Source organism: Anomaloglossus baeobatrachus, chromosome 5 (assembly GCF_048569485.1).
Source record: "Anomaloglossus baeobatrachus isolate aAnoBae1 chromosome 5, aAnoBae1.hap1, whole genome shotgun sequence".
NCBI classification, from domain to species: domain Eukaryota; kingdom Metazoa; phylum Chordata; class Amphibia; order Anura; family Aromobatidae; genus Anomaloglossus; species Anomaloglossus baeobatrachus.
In genome coordinates this window covers 376,487,015-376,503,237 of record NC_134357.1, presented here as the reverse complement: position 1 = coordinate 376,503,237, position 16,223 = coordinate 376,487,015, and the positions used below count along the sequence as shown (strand labels likewise).

The following is a 16,223-nucleotide window of genomic DNA, read 5'->3' as shown; positions in this document are numbered from 1 at the left end:
AATTCAACATGAACAACATGTGTACACAAAATAACAACCAGCCCAAAGGGTACAGGGGCGGGTGCTGGGTCTCCCAATAGGAGCTAGAAGAAAAGGAATTTACGGTAAGTAAACAAAATTCCCTTCTTCTTTGTCGCTCCATTGGGAGACCCAGACAATTGGGACGTCCAAAAGCAGTCCCTGGGTGGGTAAAAGAATACCTCAAGAAAAAGAGCCGAAAAAACGGCCGCCTCTTACAGGTGGGCAACCGCCGCCTGAAGGACTCGCCTACCTAGACTGGCGTCTGCCGAAGCATAGGTATGCACTTGATAGTGTTTCGTGAAAGTGTGCAGACTAGACCACGTAGCTGCCTGACACACCTGCTGAGCCGTAGCCCGGTGCCGCAATGCCCAGGACGCACCCACGGCTCTGGTAGAATGGGCTTTCAGCCCTGAAGGAAGCGGAAGCCCAGAAGAACGGTAGGCTTCGAGAATCGGTTCCTTGATCCACCGAGCCAAGGTTGACTTGGAAGCCTGCGAGCCCTTACGCTGGCCAGCGACAAGGACAAAGAGCGCATCTGAACGATGCAGGGGCGCCGTGCGAGACACGTAGAGCCGGAGTGCTCTCACAAGATCCAAAGAGTGCAAATCCTTTTCACACTGGTGAATTGGATTAGGGCAAAATGAAGGCAAGGAGATATCCTGATTGAGATGAAAAGGGGATACCACCTTAGGGAGAAATTCCGGGACCGGATGCAGAACCACCTTATCCTGGTGAAACACCAGGAAGGGGGCTTTGCATGACAGTGCTGCTAGCTCAGACACTCTCCGAAGTGATGTGACTGCCACTAGGAAGGCCACCTTCTGCGAAAGACGTGATAGAGAGACATCCCGCAGCGGCTCGAAAGGTGGTTTCTGAAGAGCCGTTAGCACCCTGTTAAGATCCCAGGGTTCCAGCGGACGCTTGTAAGGTGGGACTATGTGGCAAACTCCCTGCAGGAACGTGCGGACCTGCGGAAGCCTGGCTAGGCGCTTTTGAAAAAACACGGAGAGCGCCGATACTTGGCCCTTGAGTGAGCCAAGTGACAAACCCTTGTCCATTCCGGATTGAAGGAATGAAAGAAAAGTGGGTAAGGCAAACGGCCATGGAGTAAAACCGTTATTAGCGCACCAGGATAGGAAGATTTGCCAAGACCTATAATAGATCTTGGCGGACGTAGGCTTCCTGGCCTGTCTCATGGTGGCAATGACATCCTGAGATAACCCTGAAGACGCTAGGAGCCAGGACTCAATGGCCACACAGTCAGGTTGAGGGCCACAGAATTCAGATGGAAAAACGGGCCTTGTGACAGCAAGTCTGGGCGGTCTGGAAGCGCCCATGGTTGACCCACCGTGAGATGCCACAGATCCGGGTACCACGACCGCCTCGGCCAGTCTGGAGCGACGAGAATGGCGCGACGGCAGTCGGACCTGATCTTGCGTAACACTCTGGGCAGCATCGCCAGAGGAGGAAACACATAAGGCAGTCGAAACTGCGACCAATCCTGAACTAACGCGTCCGCCGCCAGAGCTCTGTGATCCTGAGACCGTGCCATGAATGCCGGGACTTTGTTGTTGTGCCGTGACGCCATGAGATCGACGTCCGGCGTTCCCCAGCGGCGACAGATCTCACGAAACACGTCTCGGTGCAGAGACCATTCCCCCGCGTCCATGCCCTGACGACTGAGAAAATCTGCTTCCCAGTTTTCTACGCCCGGGATGTGAACTGCGGAGATGGTGGAAGCTGTGGCTTCCACCCACTGCAGAATCCGTCGGACTTCCTGGAAGGCTTGACGACTGCGAGTGCCGCCTTGGTGGTTGATGTATGCGACGGCAGTGGCGTTGTCCGACTGGATACGGATCTGCCTGCCCTCCAGCCACCGATGAAAAGCCAATAGGGCTAGATACACTGCCCTTATCTCTAGAATATTGATCTGAAGGGATGACTCTATCGGAGTCCAGATTCCCTGAGCCCTGTGGTGGAGAAAAACCACTCCCCACCCTTACAGGCTCGCGTCCATGGTGACCACAGCCCAGGTTGGGGGTAGGAAGGATTTTCCCTGCGACAGAGAGTTGGGAAGGAGCCACCACTGAAGTGACGTCTTGGTTGCAAGGGAAAGAGAGACGTTCCTGTCGAGGGAAGCCGAACTCCTGTCCCATTTGCGGAGAATGTCCCATTGGAGAAGCCGAAGATGGAATTGCGCGAACGGGACTGCCTCTATAGCTGCCACCATCTTCCCCAGGAAGTGCATGAGGCGCCTTAAGGGGTGTGACTGACTCCGAAGAAGGGATTGCACCCCTGCCTGCAGAGAAAGCTGTTTGTCGCTCGGAAGCTTGACTAACGCTTGCTGGGTATGAAACTCCATCCCAAGGTACGTCAGTGATTGGGTCGGTGTCAACTTGGATTTCGGGAAGTTGATGATCCACCCGAACCGCTGGAGAGTCGCCAGAGCGACAGATAGACTTTGTTGACACGCCACCCGAGACGGGGCCCTGACTAGGAGATCGTCCAAGTAGGGAATCACCGAGTGGCCCTGAGAATGCAGGACCGCCACAACGGATGCCATGACTTTGGTGAAAACACGTGGTGCTGTCGCCAAGCCGAAAGGCAATGCCACGAACTGGAGGTGTTCGTCCCCGATGGCGAAACGCAGGAAACGTTGATGCTCGGGTGCGATCGGTACATGGAGATAAGCATCCTTGATGTCGATCGATGCTAGGAAGTCTCCTTGTGACATTGAGGCGATGACCGAGCGGAGAGATTCCATCCGGAACCGTCTGGTTCTCACATGTCTGTTGAGTAGCTTGAGGTCCAGAACGGGACGGAATGACCCGTCCTTTTTTGGCACCACGAACAAGTTGGAGTAAAATCCGCGACCATGTTCCTGAAAGGGAACGGGGATCACAACTCCTTCCATCTTTAGAGCGGCTACTGCCTGAAAAAGTGCGTCGGCCTGAGCGGGGGGCGGAGAGGTTCTGAAGAAGCGAGCCGCAGGACGAGAGCTGAACTCTATCCTGTAACCATGAGACAGAATGTCTCTCTCCCATCGGTCTTGAACATGTGGCCACCAGGCGTCGCCAAAGCGGGAGAGCCTGCCACCGACCGAGGATGCGGTCAGGGGAGGCCGAGAGTCATGAGGAAGCCGTCTTGGAGGCAGTGCCTCCTGCGGCCTTTTATGGGCGAGACTTGGATTGCCACGCATAGGAGTTCCTCTGGCCTTTCTCCGGCCTGTTGGACGAAGAGGATTGGGACTTGGCGGAGGGACGAAAGGACCGAAATCTCGATTGAACCTTTCTCTGTTGAGGTCTCTTAGGTTTGGCCTGGGGTAAGGAGGAATCCTTTCCTTTTGGATTCCTTAATAATCTCATCCAATCGTTCGCCAAACAAACGGTCGCCAGAAAACGGCAAACCGGTTAAGAACCTCTTGGAAGCCGAATCTGCCTTCCATTCGCGCAGCCACATGGCCCTGCGGACTGCCACAGAGTTAGCGGATGCTACAGCTGTACGGCTAGCAGAGTCCAGGACGGCGTTCATGGCGTAGGATGAAAAGGCTGACGCCTGAGAGGTCAAAGACGCAACTTGCGGAGCAGAATTACGTGTGACAGCATTAATCTCAGTCAGACAAGCCGAGATAGCTTGGAGTGCCCACACGGCTGCAAAGGCCGGGGCAAAAGACGCGCCCGTGGCCTCATAGATGGACTTCACCAGGAGCTCAATCTGTCTGTCAGTGGCATCCTTTAGCGATGAGCCATCTGCAACCGACACCACGGATCTAGCCGCCAATCTTGAGACTGGAGGATCCACCTTGGGGCAGTGAGCCCAACCCTTAACGACTTCAGATGGGAAGGGGTAACGCGTGTCAGTGAGGCGCTTAGTAAAGCGCTTGTCCGGGACCGCTCTGGGCTTCTGGACAGCGTCCCTGAAGTTAGAGTGATCAAAAAACGTATTGCGTGTACGTTTGGGGAACCGAAACTGGTGTTTCTCCTGCTGAGACGCCGACTCCTCCTTAGCCGGTCTAGGACTACGGTCCGGGCAGGAGTCTTCCGCCTGAGACCGAGGGGCCAACCTATGAGCGCGCTGTGGCGCGGACCGAGAGGGGCCTGGAGGCGACGAGCCAACAGGGGCCGGGGCCTGTGAAAGGTCCGGTCTGGACTGCAAAGCCTCTAGCAGCTTAAAAGACCATTTGTCCATAGACTGTGCAATGGATTGAGAAAGTGACTCAGAGAGTTTCTCAGCAAAAGAGGCGAACTCTGTCCCTGCAGCCTGGTCAGGGGGAGCAGGGGGGTCTACATGAGCCGAGGGGCCCACCAGTGTCCGAGGCTCCGGCTGAGCAAGCGAAACAGGGGTCGAGCATTGCTCACAGTGAGGGTAGGTGGAACCCGCAGGTAACATAGCCCCACAAGAGGTACAGGCCGCAAAAGAACCCTGTGCCTTAGCAGCTTTGCTCCTTGTGGACGACATGCTGTTGTCTCCTAGGAGAGTGATCACTGAGGGTATATGGGAAAGGGGTATACAGCCCACCGAACAGATAGATATAGATATATACGTATCTAATCCGGCACCCTAGGGGGACCAGCACCGGGTGACCGGTGTGGCTTACCGACCGCTAACGAGCAGAGTGTGTCCTCCAGATTCCCTGCCTTGGATCCCCCGGAGCTGCAGAGCTGTTCACTGAGAATCCTCCACCGGCAGAATGCAAAAAAATGGCTGCCGGAGCTCTCAGGGGAGGAGTGGAGCCGTGGGCGGCGCCAGCAAAGTGCGGGAATCTGGGGTCCCCACAGTGATCAGTGAGGGGGGAGGAAACATGCAGGATGCTCCAGCCCTCACATCCGACGTCAGGTCGGTAATCCCGCCCTTACCCCTGACAGGCAGGCCCGGGGGCGGGATTTTTGCGACTAGGCCGCGATGAAGCCGGGGACTAAATTTGAGACCGCGCCCGACAAGCAGGCACGGTCGGCGCGGAAGTCCACCGGCCTCCTGAATTCAGCAGCCGCCGCGGCTTCCGGGAAGAAGGTGCGCTCCCTGCACAGTCCCCTATGGGGACACAGAGTACCTTTGAGTTGCAGGGCCCGGTCCCTGAGGTTGAAGAGGCTCCGGTCCGGCAGGTTCCCACAGGGGCTGCGGATGGAGCACGGTCCCAGTAAATGGATGACCGCTTAGGATCCCACTTCTCCCAGAGCCGCTTAAGGGATGGTGAAGGAGACGGTATGTGGCTCCAGCCTCTGTACCCGCAATGGGTACTTCAACCTTAACAACACCGCCGACGTAGTGGGGTGAGAAGGGAACATGCCGGGGGCCCCGTGGGGGCCCTCTTTTCTTCCAACCGACATAGCTAAGTTGAGAATGCATGAGTGGATGTGTGCCTCCTTCCACACAAAGCATAAAACTGAGGAGCCCGTGATCCACGGGAGGGTGTATAGGCAGAGGGGAGGGGTTACACTTTTTAAAGTGTAATACTTTGTGTGGCCTCCGGAGGCAGAAGCTATACACCCAATTGTCTGGGTCTCCCAATGGAGCGACAAAGAATGTTCTGTGCGTGCCATTTCAGTTTTCCTAGTTAAAATTTATTGTAAAGCTTGGTTCAATGCTCCAAAAGCTCATCTTGCGCTAAAGCAAGATTTAGGTATTTTGCATAGTCTGTTAGACTATAAAGAATGTGACAACGACATTGCAGAAATAGCCCTGACCAAATTTTCAAACCATTTGTGGTATTTGAACGCAGAGTTGGTGGGATTATCGTTTTTTGATCCCACCATTACAGATGATGAAAAGTTGTTAATGGCTAATAAATTGCTCAGTAGCACAGATGAACCATCAGAGCACGCTAGGGTTGTAAATCCAAAAGTTAGGAAAGAAAAATTAAAAGAGGTAGTTGATGGAGGATTGGTAAATTTACTTACCAAAGAAACATTTACATTCTTTGACCGATTTAATATAAAAACAGATTTCCTAAGACAAAATCCAAACACCTGGCCTCAAAATAATGACTTCCAAGAAGAATTGAAAATTGTCAAAACATTAAAAGTAGTTAATGATATGGCTGAGCGTGGTGTTAAATTAATAACCGACTTTAACGACCTTCTGACAAAAGATGAAGAACAAAAGCAATATGTCCTGCAAGTTGTAAGCAAATGCCGAGCATTATATTCTGACCTTTCAAAAACTACTTTAACAAAAGCTCTAGAATAGATTAGATAACTATGTAAAATTATCAACTCATGTAGGTACTACGTCTGTATCTTTTCTGTGTCTGTTTTGTTTGTATTATATACCTCATTTTTATATTTTAAAATAAAAAATGTCATTAGACTTATCAGTATTACTTGTTTTTTTGTTAAATTTCTACTTTAAACTCAAAAATATACCAAAAAACCCCAAAATTTATCACTTAATAACAAAATATACGAAGTATGCTCCTAGTGGTACCAGGTCACGTTCTTGGGGCTAAAGGCTGTTGTAACTCAGTTTGACTTAAAATAACAACAATTATGTATAAAATATAAATTTTGAAGAACAACATTAGCTTTCTTTTGAGATATTAAGCGTGTTTTTATTATTTACCGTTCTGGAGTTATGGCTCCATATGTCAGCTTTTTGGCCAAAAATTTGGATTTTTTCAAACTTTGAGCGACGAGCAGCACGGGATAACGTCGTTTCATCGAGCTAAAATTTTGGCTATCTCAATATCTGGAAAGGGGAATCGTTTTGTGGGGTCCAGATGGACAAAATTCCGACATCGATTTTTTTGCGGTCACCCTAATGTTCAATGGGGTTGAGATCTGGTGATTGACTCGGCCATTGAATAATATTCCACTTCTGTGCCTTAAACATCTCCTGGATTGCTTTTGCAGCATATTTTAGGTGTTTGTCCGTCTGTATTGTGAAGCGCCATCCAATCAACCTTGCTGCATTTGGTTGAATCTGAGCAGAGAGTATAGCCCTGTACACTTCAGAATTCATCCGGCTGCTTCTATCTTCAGTCACATCATCATCATCATCATCATCATCATCATCATCATCAATAAACACTAGTGATCCAGGGCCATTGGAAGCCACACATGCCCAGCCATCACACTGACTCCACCTCCGGTCCTCCCAAGATCTCCTTCTATCCTCCTCTCTCATTCGCTCCTCATGCAACCGACTCCAAGACTTCTCCCGAGCATCCCCAGTCTCCTGGAACTCACTGCCTCAACACGTCAGACTATCTACTACACTCGCAAGCTTCAAACGGAACCTAAAGACTCATCTGTTCAGAAATGCCTATAACCTTCAATGACCTCACTGCTTCACCACCGTGCGGAGCTGCCGCCCCACCACCGTGCGGAGCTGCCGCCCCACCACCGTGCGGAGCTGCCGCCCCACCACCGTGCGGAGCTGCCGCCCCACCACCGTGCGGAGCTGCCGCCCCACCACCGTGCGGAGCTGCCGCCCCACCACCGTGCGGAGCTGCCGCCCCACCACCGTGCGGAGCTGCCGCCCCACCACCGTGCGGAGCTGCCGCCCCACCACCGTGCGGAGCTGCCGCCCCACCACCGTGCGGAGCTGCCGCCCCACCTACACCCCACCTACTGTCTCCTCCCCAAAATCCTTTAGGATGTAAGCCCGCAAGGGCAGGGCCCTCTTCCCCCTGTGCTAGTCTGTCTATTGTAACGTGTACATGTATTCTGTATGTAACCCCCTCATGTACAGCACCATGGAATCAATGGTGCTCTATAAATAAACAATAATAATAATAATAATAATGTGGTGTGCTCATGAACTGTTCCAAGCCTTCTCCATACTTTCTTCTTCCCGTCATTCTGGTACAGGTTGATCTTGGTTTCATCTGTCCATACGATGCTTTTCCAGAACTGTGCTGCTACTTTAGATGCTTTTTGACAAAGTATTCTAAAGTGCCTGCAGGCAAATGGCAGCGCTTAACCCTGAAAAAAACCTGCTATATTCTTGCAGCTTGGTTCTATTGGCAAAGACACCCCTTTACTTAGCCAGGTTTTAATAAATTATATAAGGGATTTTATACAAAAAATCCACAAAGAACCAGCGCTAGATGGGTTTTTTTATATATAATTTTATTAAAGAAAATATTGCTATCCTTGTTCCAAGGCAGGGTATTTAATAGTACACAATACACTAAAAAATTTTCTTAGAACCACATATACCAGAAAAAACACAATATAAATAAGTCAGAATTGAAAATACAAATAAAAATAAAGATAGAAATAAAAATATTAATAATAATAAAAATATGAAAGATAAATCAAAAACCACACAAAGGGTTTTGGTATAAACCCGTTTCCTCAGAGGTGATCCGATATTCACAATAATTAATTTCTAACTCAGCTATCGTAATGCCCCGGCCGGTGGCATATACTTGATTTAGTAAAATATTGTGACTGATAGCATATAGGTGTACCACACCACCTCTGACTAATTTGCAAGCCTATTTTGCACACATCAAGCTTTGCACAAAATGTTGTAGAAATCAGAAACCCTCAATCCCCAATGTGATGTCAGTGGGATTTGCCAGCAGATTTTGATTTGTAGTAATATAGACCTGATTCCTCCGTTAGATAAACTGAAGTTGTTGTCAATGCAGGATTAACTTGTTAAATTTTCCAAGCACCTACTTGGAAGCATGTGGTCGTGAACAATACAGGTTGTGGAGGAGATGTCAGGTTACCACAAACCCCTTAGTTAGAGTCTCTAGACCACTTTACGGTGCCACAACTAAGCGGTCCCGTATTGTCCCAGTTCCCCAGCAGCTAGGTACAGTCGCTGGAAGCACCGATTATTTGCTGCAAATATAATGTGTGATCAGCAGTTTTACTCAACCTCTCCAGCGGGCAGTCCGATCTGTGTCCAGTGTGAGCTGAATGTGTCCACACACCGAGGGAGTTTACTTGGCAAGCTGTCACTACACAGGTAAAGCAGACAGTGCAAGATTCCAATCCAGTCCACTTCCAATGTGAACAATGAGTAGCCGTAGAGGGCACCACTGGAGGATGGTTGCAAGCAAGAATAACAGCGGTAACTTCTCAACCTTTTCAGCAGACAGTCCGGACCGTGTCCTTTAGAGGCTGACTAGTGCTGCACAAGGGAGAGGTTGTTTGACAGAGTATCACCACACAGGTGGAGTAGGCAAAGCAGAGTCTTAATCCGACGCGCGTTTCGGGGGCGTGCACCGGCCCCCTTCCTCAAGGATCATTGGAGAGGTTGAGTAAAACTGCTGATCACACATTATATTTGCAGCAAATAATCGGTGCTTCCAGCGACTGTACCTAGCTGCTGGGGAACTGGGACAATACGGGACCGCTTAGTTGTGGCACCGTAAAGTGGTCTAGAGACTCTAACTAAGGGGTTTGTGGTAACCTGACATCTCCTCCACAACCTGTATTGTTCACGACCACATGCTTCCAAGTAGGTGCTTGGAAAATTTAACAAGTTAATCCTGCATTGACAACAACTTCAGTTTATCTAACGGAGGAATCAGGTCTATATTACTACAAATCAAAATCTGCTGGCAAATCCCACTGACATCACATTGGGGATTGAGGGTTTCTGATTTCTACAACATTTTGTGCAAAGCTTGATGTGTGCAAAATAGGCTTGCAAATTAGTCAGAGGTGGTGTGGTACACCTATATGCTATCAGTCACAATATTTTACTAAATCAAGTATATGCCACCGGCCGGGGCATTACGATAGCTGAGTTAGAAATTAATTATTGTGAATATCGGATCACCTCTGAGGAAACGGGTTTATACCAAAACCCTTTGTGTGGTTTTTGATTTATCTTTCATATTTTTATTATTATTAATATTTTTATTTCTATCTTTATTTTTATTTGTATTTTCAATTCTGACTTATTTATATTGTGTTTTTTCTGGTATATGTGGTTCTAAGAAAATTTTTTAGTGTATTGTGTACTATTAAATACCCTGCCTTGGAACAAGGATAGCAATATTTTCTTTAATAAAATTATATATAAAAAAACCCATCTAGCGCTGGTTCTTTGTGGATTTTTTGTATAAAATCCCTTATATAATTTTTTGACAAAGTATAATGTGGTCTTTCTATTTTTAAGGCTGATTAAAGGAGTTGTTCGACATAAACTTCAAAAAATGTTTTAAGCTAATCTGTGCTGTATTGTCATATAAAACATCCCTGCACTATTTTTTTTTTGTTTTCTAACTTTTGTTCCTCTTGATTTTTCACTTTTTTCTCTGCAGCTCTTTGTTTACATGCAGCTCCAGCAAACTGACCTCTTCCTGTGCCAAACCTCCCAGTCAGAGCTGGCACCGCCCGGCCTCACTGTCCAGCCCCGCCCCCTGCCCGGCCTCAGTGTCCAGCCCCGCCCCCTGCCCGCCCTCACTGTCCAGCCCCGCCCCCTGCCCACCCTCTGCACACACATTCCCTGTCAGATAAAGGAATACTATGTAATAAAGACTATATATGGCCCCTAATGTGAGTCTATAGGAGATTATATATATATATATATATATATATATATATATATACACACACATATACTCACACATACAGACACCCACACATACACACACCTAGAGTTATATAATATATATAATCCCCCCAGGTGACATCCTGGGTCTCTGCTCCTGACTGTATTCAGAAGCCAGGAGCACGGGAGACTGCATTCATCAAAGAGACAGCGCACAGGGGAGGGGTGGTCACAGTTACCCGAACATCATACAATATAATGAGCTGAGGACACCGTCGGGTAAACAGCGCTGATGGTGTCCCAGACAGAGAGGGCAACCCTGTTAGTCCAGGACCCCAACACATGCAGGGCACAGATAGCAGGGCAGAGATAGGAGCACACAGGGAGCGGGGGAGGGGGGGATGGGGACTCCTGCGCATTGTACCTGCCGAGCGGGCAGCTATATGACGTCGGCTGTGATGCCCGTCTACAAGGCGAGCATAAGCTCCTGCCCTGTCGTCGTGACATCAAAGTAAGCAGGAAAGTCAAGGCAGGAGCGGTCACATGAACGCTCTGAGCCATGAGAGAGGGGCTGACAGCAGGGCAGGTAGGTAAATGCTATCTACTTACCTGCCCCAATGTAGCCCAATAGTGAAATAAGCCTCTGCCACACTTACATGACAAAACGTAATGTTTTTGTCACATACGTGTTAAAGGGGTGGTTTTGTCCCCGTGTGCTGTTTATGACACATATGTGTTCTCCGTGTGTTATACGTAATAACACACGGAGAACGGAAAGCCCCGCCTTACCTGCATCATCCGGCGCTGTCTGTGGTGCTGAATGACAGCGTCCGGCCAAAGCCACGCCCCGCTGACGCTGTGTCTGGTCCCCAGTGAAGAAGAAGCGTTGTTCAAATTCACTGGGGGACGGATGCAGGGGACAGCCGCGGCAGAGACTACAGGTATGGTGGAGGTGAGTATGTGTTTTTATTATTTTTACACTGACACGTGTCTTTCTCCGGCACGGGTCACACGGACATGTCAGCGCTTTTAAAAAACGGACACATGTAAGTACGGAATGGACACACGTTCCGTTCCTGAATACTTACGTGTGTCCAAAACAATAACAGTACATAGGACCACATGGGCCCGTGTCTCCGGTACGTGAAAAAAAAGGCACACACGTACCGGAGGCACGTGAGTGTGGCAGAGGCCTTATGGTAGATACTGAAACACCTACTTTCTTGACAGTGTTTTTCACTTGGGTGGATGTTGTGAAGGGGTTTTCCTTCAGTAAGGAAAGGATTCTGTGATCCTCAACCACTATTGTCTTCCTTGGACATCCATGCCTCTTTGATTTCCCATCCTCTCCAGTGTGCTCATTTATTTTATCAGAATATACAAAACTGTTGATTTGGCCTCTCCTAAGATTTCTGCTATCTCTCTGGTGAATTTCTTTTTTTTTTCAGTCCAATGATGTATTGTTTCTCCCCCATTGAGAACTATTTTGATTGCAATAACAATAACAGCTTCCAAATCCAAATGTCACACCTGGAATCAGCTCCAGACCCTTTAACTGCTTAATTGATGGAATAACGAGGGAATAGCCCAAACAGCCCATTAAAGAGATTTGAGATAATTGTCCGATTACTTTTGGTCCCTTTAAAAAACAGCAGCTATATGTTCAAGAGCTGTAATTCCTAGATCCTTACTCCAATTAGGATGTAAATACCCTCAAATTAAAGCTGAGAATATGTATTTAAAAACATATTGATCACATAACTGTATATTGAAATTGTTTTGGTAAACAGGCAAAATTTGTGTCACTGTCCAAATATTTCTTGACTTAACTGTATTTGGGGATTAAAACAAAGTCATTATTAAAATTGGGTTCCATTACAAATTTTGCACTATTTGGCTATCACAGGTTTTTTGTTTCTCTGCACACAGCTTTGATGTGGCCTCTTACCATAAATCAAAGAATTGCAAACTTTCCTATTAGAATGTCAAAACATGCTCACTGACAGATTCTCAGTTAACTCAGCAACATTGAGTATTTGGTGAGTTTTTTACCTCAGTATATATAAGCTAAAATCAGAGTGGACAGTCAGAGGAAAAGTATAATAGAAACACAGGCACCATGTTTGTATTTTTCACCCACTCTTGGGTTTTGGCTTACAAATACTGAGGTAAAATACTGACCAAATACTCAACGTGTGCATGTTAGCCTAAGGGTACGTTCACACTGACTACGATTCTCGCATGCGGGCACATCGGATGCATTATGTAAATGACACTCGGCTGAAACTCTACTCCGAGCATGAGCCGAGTGTCATTTACTGTGATTAGAGTCTCTCACAATGAGAATCAAAGCACAGCTGAGAAGATGGGGAACGTAATGTCGTCATCTTCTCCATTGCCTGTGGTTACATCCGAGTGCAGCCCGATGATTTCTATGCACCCAAAGACTTGTATGGGGGGCAATGATCCGAATATTGGAGCCACTCACAGCACTCTGCGATTGTTTTCTCATGAGAAGAATATCACAGATCTGACATGGTCCGATAAAACATCGTGTAGCACTCGGCCATATTATACAGTAGTGTGAGCCCCAACAGTGAGGTTATAGAACACAAACCTTGCAAAACCCAATTGTAACAATGAGTTTTAGCCCCAAATACATGTATTTAAACCGGTTGGGGGCAACCAATGTAAAGGCTTATACAGTACTAGAAGGTGGCCCGATTCTACGCATCGGGTATTCTAGAATTTACGTATTGTGTAGTTCATGTATGATTTTTGTTATATATATATATATATATATATATAGATATAGATATATATATATATATATATATATATAGATGTTGTTGTGTGTAGTTACCAAGTGTTTGTGTAGAGCGCTGTACATGTTCTGGGTGTTGTCTGGGTGTGATGGGGGGTGAGAGCGGTGTTGTTTGTGTGTTGCGTTGTTTGTGGAGCGCTGTGTGTCTGTAGCGTTGTGTGTGTGTTGCACGGTTTGTGTGTGTGTGGTGCGTTTTGGGGGAGGTATGTTTTGTGCAATGTGTGTGTTGTGCGGTATGTGCGTATATTTGTGTGTGCAGCGTTGTCTGTGTGTGGGTGTCTGTGTAGGGCAGTTGTTTGTGGTTCCCAGTGTGTGTGTGTGGTGTGTTGTGCAGTGCGCGCGTGTGTGTGTGTGTTGGGGGGAGGTGTGCACTTCCCATCGTGCTCCATCCCCCATGCAGCGCACTCCCCATCGTGCTCCATCCCCTATGCTGCGCACCCCCCATCGTGCTCCATCTCCCATCCTGCGCACTCCCAAACGTGCTCCATCCGCCATGCAGCGCACTCCCCATCGTGCTCCATCCCCTATGCTGCGCACCCCCCATCGTGCTCCATCTCCCATGCTGCGCACTCCCAAACGTGGTCCATCCGCCATGCTGCACCAGCATCAGCCTCTCTACCCGCAGCATCAGCCTCTCTGCCCGCAGCATCAGCCTCTCTGTCCCCAGCATCAGCCTCTCTGTCCCCAGCATCAGCCTCTCTGTCCCCAGCATCAGCCTCTCTGTCCCCAGCATCAGCCTCTCTGTCCCAAGCATCAGCCTCTCTGTCCCCAGCATCAGCCTCTCTGTCCCCAGCATCAGCCTCTCTGTCCCCAGCATCAGCCTCTCTGTCCCCAGCATCAGCCCCTCTGTCCCCAGCATCAGCCTCTCTCCCCGCAGAATCAGCCTCTCTGTCCCCAGCATCAGCCTCTCTGTCCCCAGCATCAGCCTCTCTGTCCCCAGCATCAGCCTCTCTGTCCCCAGCATCAGCCTCTCTGTCCTCAGCATCAGCCTCTCTGTCCCCAGCATCAGCCTCTGTCCCCAGCATCAGCCTCTGTCCCCAGCATCAGCCTCTCTCATCCCAGCATCAGCCTCTCTGTCCCCAGCATCAGCCTCCCCATCCCAGCCTTCCCCAGGATCAGCCTCTCTCCTCCCAGCCTCCTCCAGCACGCCATGCTCCTCTGCCGACACTCACAGATCCGATCGCATACACTCACACACACCGACACACACCCGATCGCATACACTCACACACACCCGATCGCATACACTCACACACAGCCGATCGCATACACTCACGTACACACACATTGACGATATTGCACATATGCTTTCATACTCGCAACATCCGGAGATACCACATGCTTCTGGCCATGTGATCCTCCGGCAGGTCCTGGAAGGTCACAACAGCACAGTATCGAGGCCGAGAAGCAAGCGATATCGCCGGATGCTGTGAGTGTGTGGATGCGATGTGTGTGTGAGGTGTGTGTGAGGTGTTTGTGAGAGTGAGTGTGATCTGATGTGTGTGTATGTGTGTGTGTGTGTGTGCTGTTATGTGTGTGTGTGTGGATCTTCCGCCGCTGCAGGACCTTGATGTGCTGGTAACTATGCTAGCATGGTTACCAACGTATCCCGTCCCCCACTCGCACGGGAGCCCACACCAGCATACGGCGGCAAGGCCAGCAATGCGAGGGTAAGTGTCGGCTGGGTTGGCGGCGTACGCTGATGTGGGCTCCCGTTGGGGGGGGGGGGGGGGAGTACAGTACTCACCGTGTCAGTTCGGGGAATGCGCGGGGGGGCGGGGCCAGAGCTAGCGTGCATTGCGTGAGGGGGGCGGGGCGTGGCGTGGCCGAGTAGCCAATGCCTGCAGGGTGCCGGGGCGAGAGGCCAATCTGTGGGGGGGGCGGAGCCTGGGCGAGCGGCTGGCCAATCCGTGTGGGGGCGCAGCCTGGGCGAGCAGCCAATCCGTGTGGGGGGGCGGGGCCATGGCGAGCCCAGCGGCCAATCAGCTTTGTGTCACCGTAAGGACACAATTTTGGAGCATGACAGACAGACAGACAGACAGAATAAGGCAATTATATATATAGATGTTGGTAAAGGCTCTGATTTTCATGTTAGCACTTACGGTTATGTCTCCGCTGTCAGCCATCATATAGTTCCGTTTGCCAATGCATCGGATTCTTTGTAAGCTGACTGCGGGGCGCTGCCGGTCGGTACCACGATATATCAGGATTGACATCTGTCACCTATAGTCTCTTTACATGGTAAAATAGCGCAGTCTGCCCCGATCACTTCATTGCCCCCCTCTGCACATACCCACCTGCTGAGTATGTTAGTGCACCAACCTTTGCCTCGTCCAGATGCGTTCTTACCGTCTGTGCTTTGTCCTAGCTCCTCTCTGCACTGATCTCCTGTTGTGGGCTCTTCCTATATACCAGGGTTCGGTTTAGTTTCCATTCCACTAAACACAGAAAGCCAAGCAGAGGGAGGCGTCAGGGAATTTGTGAGGTACGATACATGGCGGCTATAAAATACATATTAGCCTGAGCGTCAATGCTGAAAATCGAGAGCACGGAAATCCACCCAGAGTCCCAGCCTTGGTGTCACAGGCGAAAAGCGAAACCGAAACAATCGGTTTCCTTCACTTATATTCTGTTATTGATAATGACGTAAAGAGAAGGCAAAAAAAAACTATACCGAAACACTGCAGCTGGAGTCCAGGGGAGAAAGCAGCGCCGGACTGGGACCAAAAAGCATCTGTACCAGGCTATCAAAAAGTTTGTTAAAAATCTGTGTTTTCTTTTATTATTTTTCTTAGTTTGTTATTTTCTTGAAAAATGATAAGTGATGTTTATATGCAAAATGATGATTACCAGGTTTTAATCAACTGAGTACTTTACCTGATTAAGAGAATTTATATGATCTATGCACCTGGTGCATGGA

General features: G+C 49.1%; 1 protein-coding gene across 2 annotated transcripts in view; it reads right to left on the bottom strand.

Annotated features, from left to right (window-relative positions):
* Window positions 1-15,724, bottom strand: part of DHX58 (DExH-box helicase 58) — a 68,752-nt gene extending 53,028 nt beyond the window's left edge. The window contains exon 1 of one of the 2 annotated variants that reach the window (XM_075347626.1): window positions 15,653-15,724. The gene's annotated coding sequence lies outside the window, so the exon portion shown is untranslated. Of the gene's footprint in view, window positions 1-15,625 lie in introns of both variants that reach the window. The other variant, XM_075347627.1, reaches the window with a different exon arrangement.
* Window positions 15,725-16,223: the final 499 nt, after the last annotated feature.